Below are 20,002 nucleotides of genomic sequence, written 5' to 3' on the forward strand. Positions count from 1 at the left end.
CTATTTTTAAAACAAAACAAAAGTTTAAAGCCCTTGTTAAAATAGCATGAATGACTTTAAAAAAAAATCTAGTTCATGATTTATCTTTTATTCATAGGTAAGGAGTTGTTAAACCTCTAACTGACCCTTCCTAAATATGGGTATTTTTATTCTAGTCAATAATTTGCTGTTGAGGGTAAAAATGAAACAGTGTTGAAAGACTATGAATATTTATTATGATCTTTTAGTTTTTCTCTATTTTTTTAAACTTTCTCAAAGCATTGGGTAGAGGAAGGAGGAGGTGGTTTGGAGAGGATATAAATACTTAATAATCTTAAAGAGTAAAATTTAATTTCAATAATAAAACCAAGGGAAAATGTTCTTTCTCCTGAAGAAAAATGCAAAAAAAAATCACTACTACTGGGATTTATTTACTAGATCTACTCGTCAAGACTAGGGTAACTCCTCTGTTTGACATTTAAAGCTCTTCACAATCTGGCTCTTTCCTACTTTTCCAGTCTTTTTATACTTTATTCCTCTCTCCACACTTTACAACCCAGTTATCTTAACTAATGCTAAATTACTTTCAGTTTTTCCAATATGAAACTCCTTTTAACAATCTCCTGCCTCCATACCTTTGCACTAGCTTATTTCTAGACCTCTGCAGTGGCTCTTCTTCATACTTAAACTGCTATACCTGTATTTCCATACCTCTTCCTCTTAGCTTACCTGATTTTCTTAAAACATTCATGAAGTCCAATGTAATCCTCCACCCTCCCTTGGCTGCTAATATCTTCCCCTTTCAGAAGACTTTTATAAGCTCCATATTTTGTAAGAATCCAAGTATTTATTTACAAGATGATTCCCCCATTAAAGTGTGTATGTTTGTTGACTGAACATTCAAATGAATTAGAACTGAGAGAAAAGAAACACATCTATCAATGATCGTATCAAGTTGGTTTTCTTTCTGACAAAGAATATTAGGATTTAGGAGAAATAGGCAAAATTCATTTGTTCTTTTTGAAATCTGAAGGAGTTTTCAAATAACCAAAAATTTCCTTACTAGAGCTATACTAAGCTATAGCTTCCTACATATAAATAAATAACTTCCACACATATAAATCATACCCACTGGGGTCCACAGGTTGTAGCAGCAGTTAAATATGTCCATAATTATGACTCATAACTAAGCAAGGCTAGGATGTAAAGCACAAGAGAAGTGAGACAAGCATGGATTGTATTGAGCTTCTGCCATCATTCAAAAAAAGACAAAATCTGGCAAAACTAAATGAGGAAATATGGATATGGCATAAAATGAATACGAGATTTTTGGAGTAATCAAACAAGCTTTTGTTAAGTGGTTATTATGTTAAAGTGCTAGTCACCAAATGCTCCAGGCACATAGTTCCTAGAGGTCAGCTTCTACCTTTTTGTATTTTCTGCTAAGTGCCAAGCCCAGCAGGGAACACACATCAATGATAGATGATTATAGTAATAAGGGATAGTCCTTCAAATATTGCCTCAGGAAATCCACTCTTCTTTAATCCAGAGAATTGACAACTATAAATGTTTTGTTTCATAGATTTATGTCTACATTTCAGAAATCTATATTCTATTGGGGACAAGGATAAGAGGATCTAACAATGTAACCTAATGAAAGGAACCAAGACGAAAGTGAGATGGAGGTTGGAACCTCAGATCTGACCTGACACTAATTATTATATTAAACACTGCTGTTGCCTTGCATTTTTCTGATTGCAAAATGAGAATACTTTTTAATGAGTCAGCAAAAAATGGCTTGAATATTGTGGTCCCAGCCTCCAAAAGGCCCTGAATGGCATCATTAAGGTTAAGTTTCCTATTTCTATATTCCTAATTCCTATTTTCCTGCTTGAAGCTCTTTCTCCTTATTAGGTAACTTCTAAAATACCTTCATTTAATTAACAATAGATGATAGGGTCACCTCAGATTGGAATTGTGCGGGCTCTTTGTTTCAAATCACATATAAGGTTGAGCCCTGAGGATCCTGGCATCTTGAATTGAAAATGTGCATAACACATACACACACACACACACACACACACACACACACACACACACACACTGTGTACTGCCCACTGAGATAGTCCCTGCAGGTAGCTGTTTTCCTCCTTTCCTTATGAGCAGCAATAAAGTTTGTTAAAGCCATCTCTGTGTGAGTTGAGCTTTTCATCTGACCTCCCCTGTGCTAGACTTTTACTATTTACCTTACTTGGCTGTCATAAGAAAAGTGATTTTTAAACCCTAAAGCATTAGATAAGTGGAAAATATTGTGAGGAGAAGCTAAGTTTAAAACCTTAACTTTCCTTTCCAGCAGTCCAATTTCCTACTTTATATCATAGGCTTTTCTTAACTCCAGGAAATGTACAAAAAATATCTAAATTGTCTTGAGCACCATAGGCTTTTCTTAACTCCAGGAAATGTACAAAAAGTATCTAAATTGTCTTGAGCCTCTTAGAGTGCTGACAGGACTCATAGAGGAAAAAGGAGGATAAGTTAAAGATGCTCAGCAACCATTAATAGGAATAGACAGGAAGTCAAGGAATGTAGCTCACTCCATCTAATAAATAGCTAGAAGGCAGTAAACGTCCATCAATAAATGTCATCATCATTAAGTGCTTGAGTCCTTACTTTAATTCCCCATCACCCTGACAAGTCAAATCCCCCAGAGAAAAGCCAGCTATACCTTTCGTTCAGGAGTCTGAAGGTCTTGGAATTTCTCTAATGCTTTTAGCTCCAGCCCCCCTATTCACTGTATTTTCTTCAATATCAATCACCAGTTAGTTATTATCTCTTGGCAATTACTAGAGCTAATTATCCATTATGATTTAACCAACTTCTACAAAGGGATATTTACTAAGAAGATATAGAAAGATTAGAAATACAAATCATTTCACCCAGTACCCAGGGACATACTCTACCCCAACATTTCAGCCTCCATGGAAAGCGGGCTCAAACTTTAAGTGATTTCTACAAAGCATTCATCCCATATGTTCACCTCTAAATAGCCAAAAGAATGAATAACACTCTTTTGTCTGCCTTATATTCATTGCTATACTGGGTCAAGTAGAACTCTTACTGAAGCTCAGCTGTATACAAATCCAGGCCTGGAATCCCATCAATGAATATCTGTTAGGCCATTTTTTCCCCAAAACCTTTCAAAGATGACAAAATCATAGCCTAATCTGTTCCTTTTCCAATCTTTAACTTAAGGGAGATAAGAATAGATACAACAAGGACAGATGCATCAGCAAGGACATCTGCTTATGGTTTCATGCTGATTGAAGTGGAAGAATGGGCCACTGATATTAGTTCTCTCTCTCCCCCAGAAGTTTACAGTAGTCCCTTCCTCCTTACTCAAAGGGCTGAGAGGCCCTGGTGGGCAAATTTTGTATACATTCTCAGTTCCAGATCAGTCCCCCACCAAATAGCTCTTCAGTAAGAAAGCTAGAATCAATCATAAAACTTCTATGTATCCTCTGAAGTGAATAAATGAGACCCCTTCATTCCATACCATCAGATACTTACAGAAATATGACCATCAAATGTATATGCTCCCAAGTCTGGTCTCTATTTCATTCTTCCTTTTCTTTAAGAATTTTACAATTCTTTACAAATTGGATGGGGAGTATTTTGAACACTACCTGCACGTCAACAATCCAGAACATTTTTCCGTGGTATTGGGGAACTATAAGCAAATTATACTTCCCCAATCCCATAAAGAAAAAAAATAGAAAAAAAGCCAAAACAGTCAACACAGAATGGATATTATACAGTTCCAAAAGTAGAGAGGAAAAGTCTTATCCACAAATGCAGAGCTATGCAGATTTGACAAACAACAAAAAATATTTTCAAGGTTCATTATAGATTACTTCTTGCCTAGGTCTGTTTTAGTGCTGGGAATAGCTTTCCCCAATCAAAAGGCAATAAAGATAAAGACAAAGAAAATGAACTTCCTACTTCAGAAGAAAACCTGTAGAAATTGTCAGTTCACATGAAGCTTTCCTTATTGGAATTTAGGACCTGCAGCAGATTGGAGGTCACTCCTTCACTCTCAAAAAAAAAAAAAAAAAAGCATTTCTCCTTCTCACTCTTCCACCAAGAAGGACCTTCTCCTTCTGCTCTGGACCAACTCTCACAGAGAGGATTTAATGATATATTGATGTTAAGACAAAAAGAAAAACAAGTTTTCCATTTCAGAAGAAAAGCTTAACTCAGGGCAGATGCAATTCTCCCTATGGGGATTAGAGATCTGAAGTGATCTGAAAGTTACCCCCTCACCCTCAAGAGAGAAACTAAACTGACCTGAGTGAAAATTCTTTTATGATTATCTCAGTGCATCCTTAAAAAAAAAAAAAAAAAAAAAAAAAAAAAAAAGCTATCTACATTTGACACATCTCACTCATTTTTTAGCTCATTGTAATCTTGTCTCTAACCTTAACCCTTATCCCATTCAATGGAAATTGTTTTCTTCAAAGTCGTCAGGGAATTGATTAGAAAAATACAAATTATAACACCTCCCACCTATCAGATTTGTTAAAATGACAGGAAAAGATAAAGATAAATGTCGGAGAGAATATGGGAAAACTAGGACATTGATACATAGTTTGTGGATTTGTGAAGGGATCCAGCCATTCTGGAGAGCAATTTGGAGCTATCACCAAAGGGCTATAAAACTGCATAACCTTTGATTCAGCAGCACCAGTACTGGGTCTGTACCCCAAAAAGAGCTCACTTAGAACTATTCTAGTTTATCATCACACAATATTGTTGTTATTGTGTACAATGTTCTCTTGGTTCTGCTCATTTCACTCAACATTCATTCATGTAAGTCTCTCCAGGCTTTTTTGAAATCAGTTTGATCATCATTTTTGATAGAACAACAATATTCCATCATATTCATTATACTATAGCTTATTCAGTCATCCATTTAGTTTCCAGTTCCTTGTCACTACAAAAAGGGCTGCCACAAACAGTTTTGCACATGTGGTTTGTCCTCCAAATAACAGTCCTTCATTTCATCCTATTTCTTCATCTCCTTCTCTACTCTTTCTCCCTTGGTACCTTATTAGTTTTCATGGTTTAACTATTGCTTCTCTGCAGATGACACGGATCAATTCTTGCCTGGACTTTTATATATATATTGCCTGTTGGGCATTTAGAGCTTGATGTTCCAAAGATATCTCAAATTCAACATGACCAAAACTGAACTCATTATTTTCCCCAAAAAACCTTCATCTTTTCCAAACTATCCCATTTCTGTCAAAAGAACCATCATCCTTCCAGTCTCTCAAGTTTGTAAACCCCAGCTTTATGTCAAACTTCTTACTCTCTCTTATCATAAATATAGTTAGTTACTAAATCTTGCTATTTTTACCTCCACAGGATATTTTCTCATCTTACCCTTCTCCCCATTCACATAGCTACCACCTTATCCAGGCCCTTATGAACTTCTGCCTAAATTTTCTCCATATCTTCCCATTTGGTTCCCTCTGCCTCAAATCTTTCAACACTCCAGTATTGTCATTTTACTTAGGCACACATCTAACTATATCATCCCATACTCAATCACTTTTGTCTCTTAGATTAAAATATATATCTCTTCTTTTGACAAGCCCTCCACAGCCTGACCTCAAACTCTCTTTCCAAATTAATTGGCTATTACTCTCCTTACCATATTTTGTGGTAAACTAGCCTTATTTCTCTTCCTTACACACAATACTGCATCTCCCATCTCCATGTCTTTGCACTGATAACCCTATCTATCTGGAATTGACTCCCTCCTTTCCTCTACTTCATAGTCTCTTCCTTAAAGATAATGCTCAAGCACAATCTTCAGCATGAAGCCTTTCCTGATTTCCTTTACTGCTAGTGCCCTTTCTCCTTAATTACACTGTACTTATTTTAAATAATTTATTTTTATTTTAATAAATAAATTGTAATAATTTATTTTTAATAAATTTAATAATTTTATTTTTTCTCAGTTATATATAATGGTATTTTTAACAGTTATTTTAAAAGTTTTCAAATTTCAAGTTTTCTTTGTCCCTCCATTACTTTCCCCCTCCCTGAAACAGTAAGCAATTTGATATGTTATACATGTTCAAGCATGAAAAAAATATTACCATGTTTACCATGAAAGAAGATACAAACCCAAAGGGGAAAAAACATGAAAAAATAAAGAAAATTTAAAATTGTGTGCTTTAATTTTCATTTAGACTCCACTAATTCTTTTTCTGGAAGTAGATAGCATTTTTCGTGATGAGTCTTTTGGATAATTACCTTGTGTATTTAACTGCTACATATGTGCATGTATTTATATGTAACACATATGTGCATATATACAAATGTGTGTATATACATATGTATAGCAGTTAGATATTAGTATATATATGCATATGCATATTTATATACATTATATATAGTACAAACTAATATCTTGCTAACCTATTAGAATATGGTGTTTTCATTATAGAATATTTGAGCTACTTCAGGATAAATTGAGCAGCACTTTTCATTTAGCAGTGTATATACATAATATCTTTACATTTATTCTTTGTGTTTTATTATGGTATTTTGTTTCCCCCATTAGAATGTAAGCCTCTTGTTAGAAAAGAAGGTTTCATTTTTTGTACTTACATCCCCAGTATCTAGCAGATGCTTAATAAATGCTTATTCATTGTTTATTGATTGATAATTGTTGGTTGATGAGATATAACTGATGATCTTCCAGAGATGCCTCTGAGGCTACTGATAGAAGAGCTGAGAACCTTCCCTTAGAGGGCAAGGCCAAATAATAATAATTACTCAGAAAAAGAGCAACAGAGCATTCAGAGATACTAGTCCAGGGGAGACACCGGCAGATGGCAGCACCCCGTGGAGGACCAACAGGTGGCAGTGCATCAGAGAGACTAGCCAGCCATGGATATGAACAGCTTGCCACACAGTAGCGCTCAACTTGAGTATTTCACCAGACTAGGAGATGATATCAGATGCTCAACACACCCACTTTGAAGTCCTCATTTGCTCCCAACTTAAACATCTCCTGGACGACAGCCCCTCCCACCTGTGACTGTGAAACTGGCAGGATTATATGTAACACTGAATGATACTTTGAGCATCTGGGGACCAACCTAGTAGAGAACCAATAACCTGACTGCTGCATCCTGCTCCTTAGTATGGGACCCAACTCTCTCCCACAATCTTAGTGTTGAGTCCTCAATCGCTGTAGGAACACAAGCAGATCTGCCTGTCGCTTATATTCATGGCCAAGACCAGATGGGGGTGAAAGGCACCCTACAAGAGAGTCCTCTCAAATGAACTTAACAGGCACACATCTGCTGCCAGACCTGAAAGCCCAGAGCCAGCACGGACTGGTCCAATGGCCGCTTTGTCCCAGACTCCGGTACTGTAGATTGGCCTTGCCACAGGCACAGTAGGCACGGAGGGAGAGACACACATGCCATATGTCCCCTTGGCCACCTCACTAATGGGGTCAACCAACCATTAGAGCATACAAGCACAGGCAGGATGGAGCTGCTCAGTACTCAGGACCACCAGAGCTCTGCTCTACTCTGACGCACACTTGTGTCCTACCTTTTTTATTCTCCTCACTTCTGTTATTCCATATTTGGAGGTTTCAAACTGTCTCGTTTCAGAATGAAGGAGCAAATAATTTCTCTCTTCTCTTGCCTAAACATACCAGCTACAGGGAACCTCCACAAAGGTAGAAACAATGAAACCCTAAAACATCATACTTGTTCCCTTCCCATTGCCATGATTTCCCTGTTCTCTGTGCACTTGCACCTTCTCTCCTATTTGTTAGATTTGCTGCTTTCTCTGGACTAGAGCACCAGTATAACTTTTCTGTCTTTGTTTCTCTGGTAGACTTTATCCTACAACTTCCTCCTGTTTGTGTTTTGATTTGCCCGCTTTAAACTATTCTAGACCACTCCAGGCCTTTCTTCTGTCTTATTAATACTCTGTCCTTGTCCTATAAACTACATTTCCCAGAAGTCCTCTCAAGGAAATTTCTTAGTTGGTGTTCATAGCTGCAATTCAATCTTTCCCTGATCTTCTCCCCAAATTTCCTCTCAAGGCATTATTTGGTCCTTAGCCATTATATTCATACCCAAGTCCTCAATTAGGAAAGAGTGATGAAATCAAGAGAAGACTTTTTGTTAAATATATAATGCTGCTCAATTCATCTTAAAGAGGCTCAAATATTCTATAATGAAAATCTCCATATTCTAATAGGTTAGCAAAGTATTAGTTTACACTATTCTTAAAATGTCAAGAAATTTCTCATTAAAGAGAAAAAAGAGTAAAGGAAGAAATATTGTCATTTAAGAGTCAATGTGGCTGAGGGTTACTGATCCTTATTCCCAACATCAGTGGGAATAGGGCATATGTAACCACAAAGTGAATTGGAAGATTCTGTGGTAACATCAGCTTGGCTGTCCTGACACAACTGCTACAACCTGCACTAATCTTTTAGTAGCCTAGTAGATGATAGTGAGTAATAGTAAGATAGACATTATCATTCAGTCAGTCATGGGATCATTTATTAAGTACTTACTACATGCCAGGCACTGTGCTAAGTGCTAGGAATACAAAGAAAGACAATAATCCCACCTGTGCTTAAAAACTGAACCTCAATCACTGGGGAAAGGGCCAAGCGAGTAGAGCATATAAAACACAAGAGGAGAAGGAAAAAGGCAGGCACACTTCAGCCCAGCCACAGGGACACTAGGCACCCTGAAGGGGACACACATGCCGTATGTTTTCTTGGCCACTTCACTGACAGGGTCAGCCAACTATTAAAGTACACAAATAAAGACAGAAAGGAAAGACTCAGGTACCCCAATGCCAACTCTACTCCACACATGAATCTGTCCCAGGTCCATAATTAATTGTCCTCACCTCTGTCACTCTATAGCTACAGGTTTTGGAGGTACAGTTGCAGAAAGGAAGGACAAGTGATCAATCAAGTCACATCTCCTCATTACTTTCCTAATCACCTTCATACACAGAAAGAAGCCCACAACCTGGGAGCCCCAGTCAATGCAACCATACCTCTCATAGATTCACAGAATTTCAGAAGTGGAGATTGGACAAGACTTGATCCAGAGTTGGTAGTGATTTAGTTAACCCAACATGTTTTTTTATTAAATGCTAGCTAAGTCCCAAACTGACCAATTGCCTTAAAAGAATTCCTTCTAAGACATAATGTATGGTCATTCAATCTTGTCTTCAATATCTGCATTAATAAGGAACTACTACCTGACAAGATAGCCCAAACTTTTCCCAAATTCTAGAGATTTAAATGGATTTGATCACTCTCCTCAATTTCAGTTAGCCTAATTATTTGCCAATGGCAGCCACCATTCTAAACACAAAGCCATCAATGGAAATGGCACAGTATGATGCAGTTAATTTCATGTTTTTTTTCTTAATACTTCCAGTGCTAAGAGCTCCTTAAGAAGAGACTAAGAACTCCAGCCATACTGAGCCCATTGCAGTAGCTCTATATTGTTGCCAAGGCATGAAATGTAAAAAACTGGGTGAAATTTCTAGGTTTGGGTATAATCCTAGGTCATAAGACACCAGTTTCATTCACTGAGTGATAGTAAACAGGTATGAATGTCAAGTCTGGAAGGGCCTACAGATTCAGAAATGCATGTGACCTAGCCAGACTTGGTGTCTGGGTTCTTATAATGGAATCTCTATTGGATGTCAGCCCTGCTTCTCCCTTCCTTGTCCCCATGCCCATCTTTTTGTTTGCAGAGTGACTTGCAGATGTTGTTACCAGTTCATAAAAACCAGCATTTGCTGAGATTTTATGTACACACACACACACACACACACACACTCACACATGGAAAGGATGTTCAAAGGGTATTCATAGGATGTTCAAAAAGGGTGAGCTTCCAAAGGCATAGTGTATCAGTTATTTTTGGCAGCTTCTATCATCAGCAGAAACTAGACCCAGTACTGCTCTAAGAATATTATGTAACAACATAGATACTGTTTAAAGTTATGGTTTGCCTATTTACCTGATGACTGGCATTACTTGAACCCTCAATGTTTCAGACTTTTCTAGAACTTGGTTACAAACTTTGGGTCCCTATACAAGATGACCTATAAGTAAGTGAATTATCTCCTTTAGTATGCATCCTTGGGAAATAGGATCAAGTGACTCATTTGCATGATCTCCTATCCTTAAAGTTCATAGCATCACAGATTTATAAAATCAGTTCCCAACAAATACCATAGTCAAGAGGCACTTCAATGGCTGCAAGAGTATATGTCAGTTCCACCAATCTCTTTTGACATGGCACCAGTTTTAGCCTCAGACATGCTGCTGAACACCTTGTGTCTAATCAGGTTACCAGTAGTGCTCAACTACCCTGAATAGTTTGTTAAAATCCCACCTTCTACAAAAATCTTTCTGATACCTTTGTTTCCCTGATTATCTCCGATTTATCCTATATTTCTTATTTGTACCTGCTTGTTATATCTCTCCCATTAGATTGTGACTTCCTTGAAAGCAGGAACTGTTCTTGCCTTTCTCCCTATACTTAGCACTTAGAACAGTGCTTGGCACATATTAGGATTAATAAATGTTGATTGCTGACTGACTTAGAGGGCATCACAAGATGACCTCTTCTCAATGGTGAGACATTACATCAATCCACTCCCAAGAAAAATCAAAGCCAGGGTTGTTCCTACTTCCTTATCAAAGCTGCACATCCCCCTGAAGCAATGAAAAGCTCTATTTGAAACTATTCTTTGATAGTGCATAGAATAGGGGTTTCCCTCACATATCCCTCAATTCAGGTAGATGAATCATTCAGAGGAAAGAGAAAAACAACTGGGAAAATAATAATGCCTACCAGGTAGGACATTCAGATAAGATCCAGGCTTTCTCAGCATAAACTAAATTTTGTGGTTTATTAAGGCTGTACCTAGGTACTTAGCTCTTTCCTGTGGGTATTCCTAGAGACAGCCATGACGGCAAATAGCTCCTGGTCCAATGCACTACTGGGATGTGAACAGCTTTTGGCTTTGATTCAATCTTCTTTTTCTGACAAATTTTGAGTTGAGGTTGTCCCAAATTCCACCCCTGAGATATTTTTATGTTCCCAAATACAATATACACACAGTGCACAGCCAGAAAGTTTTCTTCAAAGCCAGAAAAGATCCTATTACTCAAATCATTTGTATTACTTCCGCAACAACTGTGTCCAAGAGTGCTTTAAGATTTCAATGCCTTGTAATGAATTACCAGTAAAAGAAAAAAAAAATCACTGTTCCTGGGAAACACTGGAAATCCTTCATTCTTCATGATAAAATATAGAGGCTGGGTACATTTATCATCCTTCCAAATCTAGCATAAATTCCAAGAAGGTTACTTAGTTCTGATAAAAAAAATGAATTTTTCATGCTCATAACAAAAATGTGCAGAAATAATTAAATGAGAAATCCTCAAATTTCCTTCATATATTTATATAAGGAAAAAATTAGGATATTGTCTTAGTAGACCACAATATATTGGTCAAGAAAATAAAAAAGAACTCAAGAATGAAAAATCTGAAGATTCAAGTCCAAAGGATGTTCAAGGGAAAAAAGAGATAGAGATTTATAAAGTGATTGCTGTGTATACACTAGGGACTAATTAAACAATGAAGATATTTAAAAGCATATTTAGAAATTAGGAACAAAGTAAGGTAAGATAAGAGAAATATGAAATTCTGTCATAATCCTATCAGAATAATATCAGAAATGCTAAAGTTGATTACAAGCTGACATTGGTAATGACAGCCAAGCACAACACAAAGGGGTATAAAAAGATCAACAAAGAAATAGGGAAAGCCAATTGAGTATCCTTCAGCTTGTAGGTTGAAGACAAAGTGTGCCCTCTGTGGAGGTATGATATTCTGAAGGCAAACCCATGCAATGTAGCTTGTGGTAAATGATAATATGACTGGAAATTCTGAATCCTATATAAAGAGGTGGTTTGGGAACCTTGTGGTCTGCCCTTCAGCTTTCCAAACAGAGGGAGGAGAAACCTAAGGGTACAAAGGAGGTGTTGAGTACCAAAGCTGAAGCCTGATGATGAAATTTTTAATAATGAGAATTACCTGGGGAAAGCATGATGTTCAAAGGGTCAACACCAAACATCAAATCAGTTGGTCCTATTTGTTGAAAGAATATAAGTATCATCAATACTCCCTAAATTTTGGTGCTCTCGGTCAAAATTTCTATTGCCCCTACCATAATAATAGTTCAGACTACCTACAGATGGACTCTTTGTTACATTCTTAAAGTTTACTATTGGCAAAGTTGGGGGAAAAAAGAATAAATGTGATCAGGGCAGAAGTATTCAGGTAATCCTGATTTAAGAACATGAAGAAATGCTCCCTGGGTTACAATTGACCATTAGAAGCAAGCCTGGGCATCGTGAATGAAGGAATATAAACTGGAAGTTAACATTTGTGGTCAGGGATTCCGAGTTGGTGTTTGAATCATGAGGAGGTTAGGTAGTGTGATAGCTTGGTTTGGAATAAGAGTGATTAAGTATTGATGTCAACAGACCTTTGGAAAAATGGATTCAGGGGAGATTATTCAATAATTTTATTTAAAAAATTAATTTAGTGACCGTATCTGGAAAAGGAATTAAATTATGAAGGTGATTATTACCCTGATTGTTCCATAAATCCTGATCTAGAAAAGATAGTGTGCCAGATTCCATCTTCCATAATACATAGCAAATTTACCAGCATAGAGGGCAGTAATGTGGGACTGGTAAATAGGTTCAGAATGACACCACTCATGGACATTTCTTAGACTGTTTTGGAAAGACAGTACCTGAAGGGGAGGAAAGCATGTGTGAGCATGAGGCAAGTGTGTCACTGTAAATGACTATTGAGTGATACATAACATTAAAATCAGGATATTGTTTCCCATATAAATTAAAAAAAAATATTTATAAACTTCCAAAGACTCCTATCTTGTGCAATGGAAACTTCTTAGTTAAAAATAACTCCTAATTTTCCTGTTCACCTTTACAAACCTTAGAGCTGTATATAAAACGTGAATATCACTGTTGTCATTTCGTTTGGTTCATTTTTTTCATCTAGTCTGAAGTTCAGAAAAAAAGTTGTCCCAGGACAAGTTACTTTTCTTCTATTTTTATTTTATATTTAACATCCTATAGACTATTGTGCAGGTAGATAAGATCCAGAATCTGAGCCCAAGACTTCTGGTTTCAAATATGGAATTGTTTCTTGTCTGTTTTAGATGATGGAAGTCCTTTGGATGCTCTCCTGCCTTATCCTTCCTCCATTTTTTAATATGCTTCTTATGAGAACTAGCAAGTTCCACCCATTTCTTCTTCCTTTCTCTACCAATGTATTTCTCCTTTTTATCCTCCTTTTCTTTCCTCTCTTAATGCCTTCAGAAAGAACTGATGTAACCTTTCCCAGATCTCATTTTTCTTTAATTCCCACAATACCCTCTGAAAACATTATGCTTCTTTTTTAATAATAGCTTTTTATTTTCAAAATATATACAAAGACAGTTTTCAACCTTCACCTTTGCAAAATCTTGTGTTCCACATTTTTCTCCTTCCCTTCTCTCCACCTCCCCTAGATAGCAACTAATCTATTGCAATTCTTTTATACATATTTCCACATTTATCATGCTGTACAAGAAAAATCAGACCAAAAAGGAAAAAGAATGAAAAAGGAAAAAAAAAAGCAATAAACAATAACAAAGGTTACCATGTTGTGATCCACAATCAGTCCCCACAGTCCTTTTTCTGGAAACAGATGGCTCTTGCTAACACAAAGAACATTAAGTTTCTAAAGGTAACTTTTGTTTTTTCTCCCCACCTCCATTCAAATATTAGCACCACACTATCATTCTTCGTTCTTATAATTGCTCAAATCAATTTCTCCTTCTAGGTTTCTCTATATCCTTGTATTTGGGAAATAGATCTAAAAGAGACAATCTAAGAATTATTGGACTTCCTGAAAAGCATGCTGAAAAAAGGAGCCTAGACATCATCTTTCAGGAATCATCAAGGAACACTGGCCAGATGTCCTAGAACCAGAGGCTAAAACAGCCATTGAAAGACTCCACCAATCACCTCCTGAAAGAGAACCCAAAATGAAAACTCCAAGAACCATCATAGATAAATTTCAGAATTATCAAAACAAGAAGAAAATATTGCAAGCAACTAGGAGGAAACAATTTAAATATCAAGGAGCCACAATCATTAATACCCAGGACCTAGCAGCTTTCACTTTAAAAGATCAAAGAGCATGAAATCTGATATTCCTAAAGGCAAAGGACCTTGGACTGTTGCCCAAGAATCAACTATCCAGCAAAACTGAGCCTCATCTTTCAAGGAAAAAGATGGACATTCAATGAAGCAGGTGAATTTCGTCTATTTCTGATTAAAAGACCAGCACTGAATAGAAAATTTGATCTCCAAATACAGAACTTAAGAGAAGCATAAAAAGGTAAAACCTTATATCCCTATATGGGAAGATGATATATTCAACTCTTGAGATCTGTATCTCTGTTATGGGTATACTTAGAAGGTGCAGTTATAATTTAATATTATAGTTATGATTTTATAAAGAAAATAGAGGAGGAAAGGTGATTATACAGGAAGAAGAAAATGAAGTTAAAATCGGGTAAATTACATCTCATGAGGAGGCAAAAAAGATGTAATGCAATTGATTTGTTTCATCATTGTCTCATAAGATTTGTCTCAAAGAGAGAATATCAGACACATTTAGCTTCACAGAGAAGTTTTTCTCACCCTACAGAAAAGTAGGAGGGGAAAGGGAAAAGGAACGGACAAGGCTGATAGAAGGGAAAACAGAAGTAGATGGGAAAAGGAATAAGAAAGGGAGAGGGACTGCAAAAGGGGAGGGCTGTTTGACAAAATAGTGGGGAGGAGAAAAAGGGGGAAAAGGAAGAGAAAAGTATAATTGGGGGCAAGCAAGATGGCAGGAAATACAGAGTTAGTCATTTTATTTATGAATGTGAATGGAATGAACTCTCCTATAAAATGGAAGCAAATAGAAGACTGGATTAAAAGCCAAAATCCTACAATTTGTTGTTTACAAGAAACTCATTTAAAGCAGAGTAATGCATTAGAATAAAGGTAAAAGGCTAGAGCAGAATCTATTATGCTTCAGCTGAGGTTAAAAAAAAAAAAGGGTAGCAATCCTGATCTCAGATCAAGCAAAATCACAAATAGATCTAATTAAAAGAGATTAGGAATGAAACTATATCTTGCTAAAGAGTACCATAGATAATGAAGCAATATCAATACAAAATATATATGCACCAAGTGACATAGCATCCAAATTCCTAGAGGAGAAGTTAAGAGAGCAGCGAGAAAAAATAGCAAAACTATACTAGTGAGAGATCTCAACCTTGTTCTCTCAGAATTAGATAAATCGAACTACAAAATAAATAAGAAAGATGTTAAGGAGGTAAACAGAATGTTAAAAAAAAAAAAGTTAGGTATGGTAGATCTTTGAAGAAAATTGAATGTAGACAGAAGAGAGTTTACTTTTTTCTGAGCAATACATGGAACTCATACAAAACTTGACCATGTATTAGGGCATAAAAACTTCAAAATCAAATGCAGAAAGGCAAAAATACAAAATGCATTTTTTTTCAGATCATGATGCATTAAAAAATATATGCAATAAAAGGCCAGGAGAAAATAGACCAAAAATAGACTAAATAATCTAATTCCAAAGAATGAATGGGTGAAACAACAAATCATAGACACAATCAATAATTTCATCCAAGAGAATGACAATAATGAAACAACATACCAAAATTTGTAGGATGCAGCCAAAGCAATTAATAGGGGAAATTTTATATCCCTCAATGCTTATTTGCATAAAATAGAGAAAGAGATCGATGAACTGAGCTTGCAACTAAAAAAGGCTATAAAAAGAACAAATTAAAAACCTCCAATTAAATATCAAATTTGAAATTCTGAAAATAAGGGGGAATTAATAAAATTGAAAGTAAGAAAACTATTGAATTAATAAAACTAAGAGTTTTATGAAAAAACAATAAAATAGATAAACCTTTTGTTAATTTGATTTGAAAAAGGAAAGAAGAAAATTAAATTATTAGTTTCAAAAATGAAAAGGGAGAACTTTCCACCAATGAAGAGGAAATTGGAGCAATAAATAAAGAGTTATTGCCCAACTATATGTCAATAAATTTGATAATCTAAGTGAAATGGAGGAATACCTACAAAAATATAGATTGCCCAGATTAACAGAAGAAGAAATAAATTATTTAAATAGTCCCATTTTAGAAAAAAGAAATAGAACAAGCTATTTAATCAACTCCCTAAAAAAAAAATCTCTCAGGAACAGATGGCTTTAGATGTGAATTCAACCAAGAATTTAAAGAACAATTAATTCCAATACTATATAAAATATTTGAAAAAATAGGGAAAGAAGGAGTCCTACCAAATTCCTCTTCTGACACAAATATAGTGCTGATACCTAAACCAGGTAGAGTGAAAAAAGAGAAGGAAAATTATAGACAAATTACCCTAATAAATATTGATGCAAAAATCTTAAATAAAATATTAGGAAAGAGATTTCAGAAAGTCATCCCCAGAATAATACACTATGAGCAAGTAAGATTTATACCAGGGATTCAGGGCTGGTTCAATATTAGGAAAACTATCAGCATAATTGACTCTATTAATAACCAAATTAACAAAAATCATGATTATTTCAACAGATGCAGAAAAAAACATTTGATAAAATTCAATATCCATTCCTATTAAAAACACTAGAGGGTTTAGGAATAAATGGAGTTTTCCATAAAATGGTCAGTAGATTTACCTAAAACTATCAGCAAGCAGTGACATGTAATGGTGACAAACTAGAACCATTCCCAATAAGATCAGGAGTGAAAAAAAGGTTGCCCATTATCACCATTACTATTCAATATTGTATTAGAACTGTTATTGTATTGACAATAAAAGAAAAAGAGATTAAAAGGAATTAGAGAAGATAATAAAGAAACCAAAGTATCACTCTTTACAGATGATATGATGGTATACTTAGAGAATCCTAAAGAATCAACTAAAAAAAACTTCTAGAAACAATTTACAATTTCAGCAAAGTTGCAAGATACAAAGTACTTTCACAGAAATTATCAGCATTGTTTATATATTACCAACAAAGTCCAGCAGCAAGAAATACAAAGAGAAATTCTATTTAAAACAACTGTCGATAATATAAAATATTTGGGAGTCTATCTGTCAAGGCAAAGTCAGGAATTCTACAAAACACTTTCTATAAAGTCAGATCTAGTCAATTGGAAAAATGTCAAGTGCTCATGGGTAGGCCAAGAGAATATAGTAAAAATGACTCTACTACCTAATATACTTAGTGTCATACTCATCAAACTCCCAAGAAATTATTTTACAGATCTAGAAAAAAAGAATAACTAAGTTCATCTGTAAGAACAAAAGGTCAAGAATTTCAAGGGAATTAATGAAAAAAAATGCAAATGAAGGTAGCTTAGCTGTGCCAGACCTAAAACTATATTATAAAGTTATAAAAACAATTTGGTACTGGCTGAGAAATAGAATAGTCAGTGGAATAGGTTAGGTTCACAGGACAAAATAGTCAATGACTATAGTAATCTAGTGTTTGACAAACCCAAAGACCCCAACTTTTGGGATAAGAACTTACTTTTTGACAAAAGCTTCTGGGAAAATTAAAAACTAGTATGGCAAAAACTAGCCATTGACCCAATACCTAACACTGTATACCAAGATAAGGTCAAAATGAGTTCATGATTTAGACATAAAGAGTGATACTATAAGCAAATTAGAAGAACAATGGATAGTTTATCTCTCAGATCTGTGGAGAAAGAAGAAATTTGTGGCCAAAGAAGAACTGAATTTCATTATTGAACACAAAATAAATAATTTTGATTATATTAAGTTGAAGTTTTTGTACAAACAAAACTAATGCAGATAAGATTAGAAGGGAAGCAATACACTGGGAAAACATTTTTATATTCAAAAGTTCTGATAAAAGCCTCATTTCTAAAATATATAGAGAATTGATTCAAATTTATAAGAATTCAAGCCATTCTGCTATTGATAAATGGCCAAAGGATACAAACAGACAATTTTCAGATAAAGAAATTGAAACCATTTTAGTCATATGAAAAGGTGCTCTAAATCACTATTGATCAGAGAAATATAAATTAAGACAATTCTGAGGTATCATTACACACACCTCAGATTGGCTAAGATTACATAAAAAGATGATGACAAATATTGGAGGAGATTTGAGAAAACTGGGACACTAATATATTTGTTGGTGAACCATTCTGGAGAGCAATTTGGAACTATTCCTAAAAGGCTATCAAAATGTACATACCCTTTGATCCAGCAGTGTTTCTACTTGGCTTATATCTCAAAGAGATCTTACAGGAGGGAAAGGGACTCTCATGTGCAAAAAAATATTTGTGGCAGCCCTTTTATAGTGCCAAGAAATTGGAAACTGAGTGGATGCCCATCAATTGGAGAATGGCTGAATAAGTTGTGACATATGAATGTTATGGAATATTATTGTTCTGTAAGAAATTATTAGCAGGATGATTTTAGAAAGGCCTAGAGAAACTTACATGAACTGATGCTGAGTGAAATGAGCAGAACCAGGGATAATTGTACACAGCAACAAGATTATATGATGATCAATTCTGATGTAGTGGCTCTTTTCAACAATGCAATGATTCAGGCCAGTTCCAATGATCTTGTGATGAAGAGAGCCATCTACATCCAGAGAGAGGACTGTGGGAACCGAGTGTGGATCACAACACAACAATCTCACTCTTATTGTTGTTTGCTTGCATTTTATTTTCTTTCCCACCTTTTTCCTTTTTGATCTGATTTTTCTTGTGCAGCAAGCTAATTGTATAAATATGTATGCATATATTGGATTTAACATATATTCTTCCCATGTTTAATTGGATTACTTACTATCTAGGGGAGGGATGGGAGTAAGGGGAGGAAACTGAAATACAAGGTTTTGCAAGGGTAAATGCTAAAAAATGATCCATTCATATGTTTTGAAAATAAAAAGCTTTAATAAAAAAATTTTAAAAAATATTGTGCCCCATAATCTCAAACACCAAAGACACTTTCAGGGTTTATATGATGCTAATTGTGGCTTCTTCTTACTAGAACTCTTCTTTTGGTATTCTTGCAATATTTCTCATTTATATGGAAGCTCTGAGTAGAAGTTATGACATTCCTGAGACTTGTCTTTCAGGAAATAGTCATTGAATTCTTTCTATATTTACTTTGTCTTCTGGTTTTTACAGAGCTGTGTAGTTTTCATATATGATATTCTGTCCAGGTAATCTTTAACCATGTTTATCAGAGAATTCAGTGATTCTTAAATTATCTTTCCTTGACCTGTTTTCAAATGCTTTTTTGTTTGTAACAACAGATATGATGCATTTTTTCTATATTTTCAAATTTTTAATTTTGTTTCATATTTTTGATATCTCATGGAGTCATTGATTTCTATGTAATCCATTCTTGCTTTCACAAAATACATTATTTACATGAAATTTACTACTTTTTTCTTCTAACCTATTTATTCTCTTTTAATTCTTTCCTCAAGGTCTATTGTTTTACTTTTTAATCTCTTGCTTTATTTCTTTTAAGTATTCATGTAGTGATTGTGGAAATTCATTTTTTTTCCTTTCAGTCACTATAATTACTCATTTGGAATGATTCATTTCAGTTGGAGACTTTTTAGATCTACAACTTTTTTTTTACTGGTTCATATTTTCTTTGATTTACTCATCTCTCCACTTTGTTTCCTGAAGTGAGGTTTTGTGTAATGGCCACTGTGATGCCTTTGAGTAGATTACTCCATTTTAGTCTTATTTT

Source organism: Sminthopsis crassicaudata, chromosome 1, assembly GCF_048593235.1.
Source record: "Sminthopsis crassicaudata isolate SCR6 chromosome 1, ASM4859323v1, whole genome shotgun sequence".
In the NCBI taxonomy this organism is placed as follows: Eukaryota; Metazoa; Chordata; class Mammalia; order Dasyuromorphia; family Dasyuridae; genus Sminthopsis; species Sminthopsis crassicaudata.